Source organism: Perca flavescens, chromosome 19 (assembly GCF_004354835.1).
Source record: "Perca flavescens isolate YP-PL-M2 chromosome 19, PFLA_1.0, whole genome shotgun sequence".
In the NCBI taxonomy this organism is placed as follows: Eukaryota; Metazoa; Chordata; class Actinopteri; order Perciformes; family Percidae; genus Perca; species Perca flavescens.
In genome coordinates this window covers 14,909,997-14,923,789 of record NC_041349.1, presented here as the reverse complement: position 1 = coordinate 14,923,789, position 13,793 = coordinate 14,909,997, and positions in this window count along the sequence as shown.

Sequence of the window (13,793 nt, the reverse complement as noted above, 5' to 3'; positions counted from 1 at the left end):
TATTGAGGTATTTAGTCAAGTATTGTCATATTTTATTTTTTCATATCGCCCAGCCCTACTCCACCCTGGCCTGGGAACGCCTTGGGATCCCCCAGTCAGAGCTGGTTAACGTAGCCCGGGACAGGGAAGTTTGGGGTCCCCTGCTGGAGCTGCTGCCCCCCGCGACCCGGCTCTGGATAAGCGGCTAACGGTGGATGGAGGGACGTCCCATTTCCCCCCTTTAACTAGATATTAATTTCTACTCTTTATAGAAATATTTGGAAATACTATGGTGAATAACATCAATTCAATTCAAGATTAACTATAATAAGGAGAGCCTGGGGCTCTCGGCAATAGTTTGACATGCGTTGGACTAGAGCTGGGCGGTATGGCAAAAATATATCACGATATTTTTGACAAAATAGCTCAATGTCAATATTGTGGCAATATTGTAGTGTGTAATGTGACTATTGGTGCTTTCACAAAATATTAACACAATGGGTTTTGATAAATAATCACCAATAATGTGGATACAATGACTAAGTGGGTAAAGGCAAATAATAGAACAGCTAGAACAGTCTGGTAAGTTCAGAAAATGACATCACTTTACTTTAATGTAGCCTTTAAAACCAGGAAAAAACAACACTTGTGTCATATCATAATATCCAAAATCTAAGACGATATCTAGCCTCATATATCGATGTCGATATAATATCGATGCATTGCCCAGCCCTACGTTGGACATATTAGAAATCAGGGAATTTAAGCTTATTAATTACAATTGAATTAGTATTCTACAGCAGTAATTGCCAACCTTTGACGCAAGTTAGAAAAAAAAGATGTTGTACAGTAGAAGTATTTTTTTTGTCTCCACACAATCATTTTGTGACCCTTTGTAGAGGGTCCATACCCCACCCCCCACCCTCCAGGGTGGGAGCGAGTGACTCAGAAGGTTTAGGTTTGAAACTCAATCAGGGGTTATTGCTCTTGCTGGAGGCATGTGAAAACCCCTTCCAACCAGATACAGTATATTTATAAAAGAAAATGTATAGTTGGCTGGATTTGATGTTGCATTTCTGATGTTTCTTGCAGCAACAATGGTTCCAGTTACCATGGTAAATTGGCAAATGTTACAAATGACAAGCTGAGATCTCCTCATGTAATGTCTCAACAATTTGCAGGGTAAACCTAACTCTAAATGAACCATGAGCATACATGTACAGAGGCTTAGAGGCCTTGTATGAAGTGGCTGTGTACCTGCAGCTATTCTCCCTGACTACAACAGAAATGCTGTCAACTACAAACACCACTGCGGTTTTTGGAGTGTCTTGAGGCATCGACTAATGAATCATTTCCAAATGATGTGTATCTGGAGAGAGTTTAAAGCAGACTCAAAGTCCCCAACTAGGGGTTTGGGGATTTCAGCATGTGATGATTTATGACGCAACATCGCCCTCCAGTGGAGAAACGTTGCTGTATGACATGATTGATATGATCAACTCTGGATTATAACTATTAGTGACACTAATAAATTGTAAGTGGGCTGGTAAGGTATTAGGTAAGGTTCACAGTAGCACCATTTAGTTTATCAATTAAGTTTGATTTTGTGTAGCACACGTAATACAGTGAAATACAGTCCAACCTGAGTAAAGTCAGCAGCACAAAAGTGGATGTCACTGATCCGTCTTTCAAAATAAAATCAAGAACACTATGGCTTTAAAAAAAAAAAGAAAGAGAAAAAAAAAGTTTGAATATGCAATTGACAGTGCAAATAGAAGAATTTTTTTGTATTATCATTCAATACCTATTTAATCTTCAAACTATTTTTGTTTCTGCCTTTATGGTTTAATAAATAGGATTTATTTTGAAAGTAGTGAAAGGAAATCGTACAATATTTTTGTTGGGCTTGATAAAAACTGGTATGTAGAACATTAAATCCCTCTACTCCTGTATACTGCGAAACCATTTATGTTGAAGAGGGTTTGGTAAAAAGGAAGTAAGGCCTCCATATCTTTTAATTTGTGAAATTTACTTTGTGAAACTACATCTCTTTTAAAGCCTATGGTAAAATAAATAGATTTACTAAATAAACAAATAAATATAAAACACAAGTTAGCACTAGGCTATTCGGTAAAAGGCAGAGTTAAATTCTCCAGGGTTATCCTTCTTATGTACCTATTAGCCTACATCCCAGTACTAGGGCAATAGTCTGCTCCCCGGTGACTGGTTGAGACTGAGTGGGCGAGACAGAAAGAGAGAGAGAGAGAGAGAGAGAGAGAGAGAGAGAGAGAGAGAGAGAGAGAGAGAGAGCTCCTGTTGCCCATAAACCGCACCGTTACAGGCACCAAAGCTTCCGTCCATCATCTCTACCGGAGGAGAGCTGAGCATCACTTCACTTCGCCAGCCCGCCGCCGCTGCTCGACTCGCTCCCGGAGCATCCACAGGCAACCAGACCGTTTGATCGGTTTCCTAACAGCTTGTCCAACACACACACACACACACTGCAGCACTCTCCTTCGGCTTGGCTTCGGTTCTGACGCGGGCTGAACACGGACAGAAGACAAGACTCAAGTGCACTTCTGCAGCAGAACTCCCCTCTCCGCGCGCGTTTCCAAGATGAGCGAGGTGAGTGCGCGCGTGTTAAAAAACAAAACAAACAAACATAAATCACGATTGGTGTATATACGGAGTTTTTAACAATCGGTGCGGTTCTACAAGTGAGTTCTTTAGCGCGCTCTTCTTCACTGGGTGGTGATTTTTTCCCCCTCTCCATCACATTTAACCCTGTGGTCAGCACCATGCACCTGTATGGGATTAACCGTGTCATTCCACTCCAGCTACCATGCGCAACGCAATTTAAAACCTGCATGGTGACATATATCTGCGGCCACAATCACACCGCTCATCTCACTCCGCGCATCGCCACGTCCACCCAAAACCCCGCAACCCGAGCTGCGGTTATAGAATAAAAAATGTTTTAGCGCAGCGCTCTCTCCCACTCTCGGCTTGGCTTCGGTCCCGAGTCTGACGGAGAGACTGCAATGAGAGGCGAGCAGCGGCAGTGACACCAGCTCACATCGCCAGTGGGCACTGTGAACATCTGGTGGAGCATGAGGGTTTCCCCAAAGTAGGGTCCGGGGACCTGCTGGGGGGCCTTGTGGGGGTTCCAGAAGGTCCACACTTTTTTTTTTTTTTTTTTAAATTAAACTCAGCAGCTAGATGATATATAACAATGATTTGTCATTTACTCCTCTTGCATGAGGGAGGATGAGGAACAGCTGTGCAGTACATTTTGTGATGCTTTACAGTTTGTTGGTCAGACCCTGTTTTCCTCTGCAGAGCGTACATTTGAAGCCGCTTACTTCCTACAGATCCGCTGCATGGGTCCTCGCCAAACTGATTGCATATGATATGCATTATTTCGGTTCTTGCATAATAAAATAGTATATATATATTTTTTTATGATATGGGGCTCAATGGTGCAGGCTCAGTTAGTGCCAGTGGAGGAAGACTTGGGGAGTTGTTTTCATGTATTATTAAAGTAGGCTATTTATGGACACCCAACTGACCGTTGATAATGCTGATGTGGTTTTTTTGTCTTTACGTTTTCTTTGCCTTTCCTGAGATGCTTCACAGCTTTTGACAGTGGAGAGCAGAGCCAGTTACATTCACCAAACTGAAAATGTGTTTAAGGGCGGCTTAAGTCTGGCTTACAGGGCCCATGTAGTTCAGATGTCTGTTGAGGCTCTTGGTCAGTGCTTTACTACGTCTGGGATATTCCTTTAATCCAGGTTTAACCTGCAAATTGACCCCGTGAAGTAGCTCTCTAATGGAAAACAACAGAATGGCGTATACGGTGATCGTTGTGGTGTTTCTTTACTTTGGCCCTAGAATGTGTTATACAACCTACCAACTCATACGCTGTAGTGTGTCTTGTCAGGAGATGCAGCTTTGACCTCTTAATCTATCAAATCCACGGCGATAAAAATAACGCCACGGAGGTCCCAGCAGAGTGATTATTTTCACTTCTCTGTCACAGAAGTAGAGCATCGCTCCGACGGGACCGCTCATCCTGTGCATGTGCTGTATTTCTATGGTCCCTGCTATTCACTCCTCGGCCCCCGGGCAGATGGGAAGCGTCAGTGTCTTTTGATACGCAGCAGATGATGCCAATGCTGCACACGGGAGATTTGGCTTGTGAACGCAGAATGATAGATAGAACACTTCTGCAGTTCACCGATAACTAGAAACCACTGTGAAAATGGCCTTAGCTGAAGCTGGGAGCAATGGTAGTTTTGACATGCCACTTATTGTCTTCAGTTTGTCTGCACAGCCATTTAGAAGAAGTGCATTTACTGATGGAAGAGTGTGATTCAATTTAGGAAAATCTTGTCAATTAGTTTCCAAGTTATGATGTCCTGTGACACCCTTTAGTTATAACAATTATCAAAATTTCACCTAAAAAGATCGGTCGATTAATCGAAGACCAGTGAGTCGATTGGCAGAAAATGAATGAGCAGCTATTTTGATAATAAATTAATCGTGTAAGTCATTTTTAAGCAAACAATACCTTGTTCCAGCTAGTCATATTTGAGGATTGGCTGCTTTTTTCTTTGTCTTATGTGATAGTAAATCAATAATTTGGGTTTTTAGGTTGTTTATCAGAAAAACAAGCTATTTGAAGACATCAACTTGGCCTTTAGGAACCTGCAACAGACATTTTTCACAATTTCTGCACATTTTATAGACCAACCGATTGATGGGTTAGCCGAGAAATGAATCAGCAGATTGGTTACTCTCAAAATTGCAGAACAATTGAGTTTTATGTTAGTCGATTGTTAAAATCTACGTATACTTATTAACGTCTTGCATACATTTTCCATTCCCTTCAAGTAAGTAATTCCATCTGAATGCAGCGCTGCAAAGCCGCTGACTTGGAGGACCAAGAGTGCACAACCTTCCCACTAGCCTGTAATCTCTGGCGGCCATCCTACTCGTAATGCGCGCCATTTGGACAGATACAAGTTGAACCTGTGACCTAATGCATTAGACTGCAGCCATGCCACAATCCCAATGGATGAGGCACTAAGTGGAGTGTAAAAAGCCTTGGATCATACAAACGTGCAAATTGGCGTAACATAGACAAATTTACTGAGACACAAATCTCCACTTTGGGTCCATGCACGTAGAGAGCAAATAGGACCTGATTAACTCATAAATGACAATTTGTCAAGCGTAAGTGTTAACAATCAATAATAGCATGCAATTTATTACTACAAGAACATCCCACAGTACATACTCTTAATATGCCCTTCCTCTTTTTATTTTTAATTTGCGGGAGAAGATGAGGGTGTGTGTCAGAACCCTTCGGTGAATATCTGCGAGCTACACACGGTCTCATTGAAGGAATGGCGACGAGCTATCGCACTGCACCTTCCCACTGCTTTGACAGACTGTCTCCTCCAGCTGAAATCTTGTCACCCACTGCCTCATTTCCTCTTCTTTCTTTTCACGAGCTTCTATTCATCTCCCCCCTCTTTGCTTTTTTTCCCCTTCCTTTTCTCTCCCTCTTAAAGCCTTGACTGTATTCTCCTTAGCAACAGCGAGAGAAGGACTCATGCAGGCAGGACATTAACACTGGCATGTGCACATCCGGGAGCTAACATCTGCACAGCGTGAGGCACAAAAGAAGTCAAAAAGAGAAGCGAGAGGAAACGGGGGGTTGGTCGACACTTTTAATTTGTAAGAATATGAAAGTAATATGCGGGGAATTAAAATGAGTTTTGGGGCTGTTATGTAATACATGTTGCAGTGGCTCCACTTTTGACAGCTGTTCTGTGGATTTTCCTTTCATCCGTGCTCGCACTCAAAAGCAGGACGGCATTAGGAGGAGAAATAAGAAGTCAGTTTATTATTTTTACAATAATGCCAGTAATCCTAAAGGTGCCTTCATGTACAGCAGAGCGCGCACACGCACATGCACACGCGCACACACACACACACACACACACACACACACACACACACACACAGTGAGAGAAAGGTAGCTTTCTCATTATGCTGGTAATTATCACTTAGCGGGCTTACCCCTCACAAAAAGCCACCCTATTGGTAGCAAGCTGGCAGGGGATAATTACCAGGGTCTGATGGAGCTCGGAGGCAATCTGAAGCTAGCGAAGTAAAACTGAGAGAGCACCAATCCTTGTTTCTCTTTGTCAATCTGGCTCTCTCCATCTGTCAGTCCCTTCTCCTCTCTCCCACTTTCTCCTCCCCCCCCACACCTCCCCTCTGTATTCTGTATCTTCCGTCCCACACGTGCCTTCCCCCTCCAACTGAGATAGTACAGCATCTGGCATGTCTGGAAATCACTGGCTTTCCCCTACTCCTTCATGGAGGTATAATCCTTTTATTTCTGTCTATAAATACATTTCTGCTGAGCTTTTAGAGGCTTTCTGCTGCCTCTGTCTCCTCCCCCCTCTGACAGCAAGTGCAGCACTAAGCCCTGTGTGTGTAAGAAATGTACTGCATGTGTGTTTTCAAGAAGACACCGTTGAGGGTTGAGCAGAGACAAGCACAAGCTGAGACCAGGGACCAGGAAAGAAGGTGTTTTTCAATTAAACGAAACCTAACTCTGTGCTGTCAGGCCCTCGGTTGTTGCACCTGCTTTTTAGCCACTTATTTTCTATCGCACCTCTTGTCCCCTACTTTGGTCTCCTATCCAATCCCCTGCTTCTGTTTCCCAAGTGGGGTGAAGTTGAGTGTTTATCTGATATCACACACTGAAATGTGAATAGATGGGTGTTTGACGACTGGGATGCGTGTGCTTTGAATATCAATTGCGAATTACTTTGAAGATGTCAGAGCCATCGCTGAATCTTATCTTCTTACCAGCGGCACTTACTCCTCCGAGTAGAAACATTCATTTATTTGCTGTAAACTAGGATCTGGGATCCATACTTCTTTTTCAAAATAAGTTTCTTAATCATTTCGTCTAGAAAAAAAAAATAGTATGCAAAGCCCAAGGAGAGCTTGTTTTATCTCACCAAACAGTCCAAACAGCAAAAGATATTTCATTTGCAATCACACAGAACAGGGAGACATTTTTTTAGCCACTCTAGAGACCCTTTCCCACTGGCCAAAAAACCACTAACACCCACTAACATCTGACTTGTATAGTGGGAATATATATATCGATATCAATATATGAGGCTAGATTTCGTCTTAAATTTTGGAAATTGTGTTGTCTTTTCCTGGTTTTAAAGGCTGAATTACAGTAGAGTGATGTCATTTTCTGAACACACCAGACTGTTCTAGCTGTTCCATTATTTGCCTTTACCCACATAGTTATTATATCAACATAACTGATGATTATTTATCAAAAATCTCATTGTGTGCACCAATTGTCAACCCTACAATATTGCCACAATATCGATATTGAGGTATTTGGTCACAAAATATGGGGATATTTGATTTTCTCCATATCATTCAGCTCTAGTAAACACAGGTATTTATTGGCTTTATCCAGCTCCGATCGGCAGTGATGGAAACACGTTTTTTTTCCCGCCGCGATGCTGTGGCGCTCGTCGCCTCCTTCTGCGACTCTTTGTCAACCCAGCCACAAAGTCCAACCATCTCCGTCCAGTGCTCACATATCTTTCCAAATAAGTTGGCACCGAGATTGAAAGAGAGACTGAATACTTGTATAGAAAGGAAGTAACTACCATAACGTTTTCACTTTCCAGTGTTTACCAACCCTGTTTTTCGGCGCGTTTGTGATGAGAAACGTGATACACCAGAAAAAAGAAACAGAGAGGCATACTCGTCTGCACTGGGAAAGGAGTCTATTTCTTATTTTTTCTGGGTTTTCCCGTGTTTAAAAACCTGGCATATATGTGCTAATGTTGGTGGAAAAAGGGGTATAGTGGTGTCGGTTGGTCAGTCCACCATTTAGGTCCGGACTGAAATATCTCAGCAGCTATTAAATGGATTCTAGTGAAACATTCTTGATCTTAAGATCTAAATCTTCTTGACTTTGGTGAATTTTCATCACCAGCAGGTCAAAGGTTACCCTTGTCCAGTGAAATATTTTAAATCTACTACTGTAGATTGGCAAAAATTCATTCAAAACCGCCAATGTCAACTATTGGTGCTTCTGAATGAATTTACTAAAGAACTTTAATGATGAAAAAGCATTATAGTCTACTGGTGAAATATGTAATGGATTCCCTGGCCAAAGTGATTGTTAAATAAAACTGCAATATTTAAAAATCAATAGGATGAAACATATATACTGTATAGGTTCTACAGATTCTGGTGCACTCTGTCTACGCTTTTTTTGATTAGTCCTTATTCTATACCAAGTCCTCTCACACACAACGTGTGCCATTATCCTTATCTACCCCCAGGAATCATAACTATTTCTGCATTGCTCTCTCACCACTCAGACCCACACCCACTGACTTATATAAAGCCATTAACTGGCATTGTGCTATTTTTAGAGGGCAGGTACAGTGGGTTTCAGCATGAGGAGGTTGTTACGAACAGAAGCTGAGGGGAGCTGAGCTGCAGAATTTAACAGATGGAGAAAAAATAAAAGTGGTCGCAAAGTCAAAAGGAAACACATGGATGTGCAATGTGATTTATTTATTTTTTTAGTCCTACATAATGTTGATCGTGTTCTCTTTACTTGGATTCAAAAATGTTGACTTTGAGGGACATAAAGATGGATAATCCTACATAAGAGGACCTACAGCATAGGTTAAGCTCTTAAAATGGAGGTCGCCGAGCTTTTGAAGCCAAGAGCACATTTAATAATACAATGCATTCATGATAAAAAACATAATCTTGTCATAATTATGGCTCTGTCTTAAATTTGTCAGACTGGATCTTATATAGCGCTCATTCTAATCACATCGGAGCCTAGAGTTCATTAGAACCTACAGCCCATCAGACTCAGTAATTAAGCTTGAAAAAGCAGCAGTTTGAATGAGCAGAACTCTTGGCTGCACGGAGCACCCAGAGAGCTTAACAGCTCGGTCCACTTAATGTACAGTAAGAGCAGCTCTGAGCAGATGTTCAGCTCGTACAACAGCACACACTCAGCACCGACGCACATCTGGTTGCCCGGGCCGAACGCAGAACGTTAGCTCTGAGTGTCCTCAGAGGAGGCGGAGGAGGACAGAGAGGGGGAACACAGCGTAGATGAGGTGGAAACGACAACTGGGTGGGTGTAAAATTGAAGGGTAGAGTGCAGAAGAGGAGATGAAAAGAGAGAAGAGCATGAGTCCGCCCAGGCTAAAAAAAACATAAGCGCTTGTGGAAACTATAAGGTGGTTAAAAAAAATAAATAAAAAAAAGCCCCTTGAAGGGCATGTGTTATGTAAGAGAAGAGGAAGAAAGAGGCAGAGATGAATAGTTGTAGACAAAGAAATCCCCAGCTAACAAAAAAAAACACCTCCCACGAATGATGCATCCTCCCTGTGGACCAATTAGTAATAGATCCGGTACGTCACCTTATTTTGGCACGTAATTATTGCATCCCCCCTCTGGGCTAGTTAGCGCTTTTGTGGTACCCATTTATCTTTTAGGCAAGTTTCCCAAGACAACATTATCATTTCATCATTATGTAGACACGGAAATCATTTTTTCTCATGCATGGGACTGAACTATCTCATAATGTCTTTATTGTCCCGTTGTTGTTGCATAATGTAGTTGGAGTGCATCTTATGTTCATCACGGAGACATTCCTCTTAGCAATTACAAACTTTATTATGATTGACTAAAGTAATGTTGGACCAATTAGTCAAGTGAAATTGGATTAGTCCTCACTTTTTGCATACGGAAATTTAAATAATGATACTGTAGCTATTTTGCATATATTTAAAGCACAGTAGCTGCTTGGGGGACGCATCAACTTTTGTAATGCGCTACCGACTGGAGCACTAAAAAAGGTAAAACTTTGAAAAACATATAAAAGCTGTGTTACTGAAGCACTAAACACACTTTTATTGATTTGTTTGGGAGAGATTGTTACCATTTTCAATGGACATAGAGGCCTTGGTAAGAATGAACATAACAAATAAAAGATTATAGGAAATCTATCAACATCTCCGTTAATTAAAGTCTTCTGTGATAAGAAACTGAATATCTGTGGGGTTTTATCTGGCCAAAACAAGCAACTACAAAGTCACCTTCGGCTCAGGAAAATTGAAAATGTTCCACTTTTTTTCTGGAGTATTGTGGACAAAACTATTAATCAGTTAATTGGGACCATAATCAACAAATTGATAAATAATGAAATTAATCCGAACAGCCCTAAAGCAGACGGACACAAGAGATGATTCATAGTCCCCAAAATGATGACTCCAAATCCCCCTCCGAAACAAAACAACTCCACTAATAAGTTTGAATTTCACAAAAGACGGGAGGAGTGGGATGGGTTGGGATTTAATCATCCCTGACAATTGCAAGCAGCTCTCTAGGACCTTATATAACTTATTTAATATTTATCATGTTTATTCCAAGAAGACTTGCCTTTGAGATCACGAGGCGGGTAGAAAAAAGGTTCCAGCCAGGAATGGACAAAGAAATGTGACAGAAGTGTGAGGAAAACAGCTCGGAGAGGTGTTTTCCCCCCAAGGGAAACCGTGTTGTAAATGAAGTGCGCCGCATGTCTGAGAGGAGGAGAGAGGGCCAAGTGTTTCTTGCCTTTGTATGTGTGCGTTTGTACAGTACGAGCATGTGCGCGTGTGCCTCCATCTGGACTCCATTTACGCCGGCCGAGTCTTTTCTGAATAGACCGTGTACGTTCCAATCTTACTCACTGAGCCAGTCGGCAAGCTTTTTATTTTATCGCCCTCTTGCTACAATGCATGTCTCTTTCTCTCTATTTTGCATCCCTCTTCCTCCATATGTGTCTTTCTCTCTCTCTATCACCTTCAGCAGCTCCCCAGGGCCGGCTATTAAATGCTGCAATCTGTCTCTGTCTCCCATCCTTACCCTCCCTCCCTCCCCATCTTTTCCCTTCCTCTCTTTCTCTTAGCCTTTCTCTGAGGCTCTCCACTCACAGTGCCAACTACTACATGTAAAAGAGGGAAATCCCTGACTAAAAGCAGAGGGTGGAGGGAAGGGGGGATTATAAGGACATATCTCAAGGGGGAAGGGGGGGGGTTAAAGCTAGCTAGTCATGTGTGCTTAAGAGGGGGGAAGTGGAAAGGACCAGAGAAGAAGAAGAAAGAATGAGACAAAAGGATGGGTAGATGATATGAGGATTATCATACCAGGACATCAGGGTCGGAGGTCAATTTTTTAACTTGATTCAGAAAGCTATATCTCTGACACCATTAGAAGCAGAAATGTTTTCGGAAGAAGTGCTGCATGAGAAGCAAATGAGGTGGCTCTACTTCACATTAATACAGTTACTTTCTGACGGGAAGCCGTGCCGCACAGTAACATTAATCTTCTGTCGATCACACAGCAGCTTCACTGGAGCAAAAGGGGGTTAAGTGCCCTTCAAAACTAATGGTGGCGGGAGGGGAAAGCGTTTCTGACACGCTATTTTCGAGCAGGATTTCCCAGCAGGTTCAACACACAGACTGACGACCTTCGTAAACTCACAGAGATTAAGTTTTGGCTTTCAAAAGGGGAAGTAAACTGACTGACTGCCACCCTGAATTGACCCCGAAGAGAAGGTGTGAGGGCATTAAGGATGGTGAGGACCAGGGAGACGACTATGAGGGAGATGGTAATATAAGCAGAGATACGAATAGAGATAAATGTGATGTTGAGATCAGCTGTAAACAAAATCAGACTATTTTATCTGTACATTTTTGGAAATCAACCACAGTTGGTAGACTCCAAAATGGTAAAAACTGTATGGGAGTGTCATGAAGTAGCGCCGAAATAGGCAGCCCCGTCTTCTAAAAATTACATTTCCATACAACTAAACCGCATTCTCAATTGCGTTTCGAGGGAAACGTCTTTTGTCAGGGATAAAGTTTAACCCGGGACTTTCTCCCACCCCCTTTCATTGCAACTAGATGCCTGCATACCCGTTTATTCGCCAGCCATTAACACGTAATGATGTAAGCCAGTCACCAACTACACACATACAGATACGTCTATTATCCTGTAGGGAAATGTAGCCCCTCAAACACACTACAAGAAAATAGCTCCAGGAGGGAATTAGCGGAGAAGAAAAGGAGATGATGATAAAAATGTATTCTGACAGCCCCGGAAATTCCTTTCCCAGTTTCAGGGACAGAAAAAAGGCGTATAAGAACTGGCTTAATTTCATTAAAAAAAAAGTTAATTCTCAAACAATTCAGGGAGCCTTTGTGCTCTAAATGTGAACAATGTGTCACCCGTTTGTATTTGTGCGTCTTTTTCGTCCTCCCTCTCCCTTTTCTTTGACACCTATGGTTTTTGGTTTTCCTCCTTGTGTTTGTCTTGGCCAAAGTCTCTCTCACCAAGCTTATCGGACTCACTGTTGAGAGAGGAGCCTTTTCTCAGTAAAAGCCAGTTTCACCAAAAGCTTCTGCACTCGTCCCATTGTGAGGTGTGCTAATGCTGAACACACAGCCTCCCTCGTTCTCTCTGCAGTGTTTCACCCTCTTACTGCAGACACACTCACTCATACATCTCTGCAGTCTCTCTCTCTTTCTACCTCACCGTGTCTCACCGGTTTTTGTTTTATCCCCTTATTCTTGCTGCCTCTCCTTCTGTTTAGTACCTTTGCTGCTCATTTTCCTGTGTGTCTGGTGCCTTGATGTGTCAGCATGACTGCAGTGCTGCAGTAAGATGCTCTCCCTCAAATACGGCTGAATAATTTGAGGCAAAGAAAAGTCAAATTGCAAATTTTTTTTTTACCAATATTGCAACTGCAATTTTATGGGCTTCCATTAAATGTTACCTTGGCAGATCAGCAGCTTTGGTTGTAGGCTAATTTACTTTTCTTTACTGTAGCATGTCGCGTAGCTGTTAACTAGCTTTCAACAGTAAGGGCAAACTCTGCGGTGAAGAATGGGAGAAAAATGGCATCGCTTGAAGACAGACTTTATTTCTCTTCTGCTGCAGCAAACATAACGCTCAGCCATTCAACAACTATTAGGCCTATGCTGCACCCTGAGTTTATCTAGACACTGTGTGACTGACTGCGGTCACCTAACCACCCTAAACAGCATGGGCTTTAACTGTTGCTGTGGCTATGTGCTGGCTCTTATCACGCACACTGGGAGAGGCTCGCTCCCATAACAAATTTGCTAGGCTATGTCACACACACACACACACACACACACACACACACACACACACACACACACACACACACACACACACACACACACACACACACACAGGTAACCCATTAAGCTACCTTAAAGTGTAACTCTCGCAAAAAAAGCCAGCTAGGGTCTTTTTGTGAATGTACCCGAGTCAAACTTTCATTTAAAAGCATAATTAGGATAGAAGCGGCACTTTTAAGATTGACTGTATTTTCGTTTTTGGTAAAATGGCCTTTTAAATGGGAGAGCTAGGGGCACTACTATGATCGCATATTTTTAAAACACTAAGAAGGCTCGACACAACATGAAACTTTGCTCCAAGTATCACCAGGGGCTCTACACATGAACTCCAGCATTGACAACATTGTTTGTGTACACAGAGTTACTAAAAAGAAAGGTTTTGAACAACTCACTTTAGCAGTTGGTTTTTCCGCTCGCCGCCATCTTGTCAGTCAAAAAGTGTTGATTTCTGAATGCAACGTAACAGGGAGGAGAGTAAAGATGGAACGCTAAAGCTTAGATCCATATAAATGC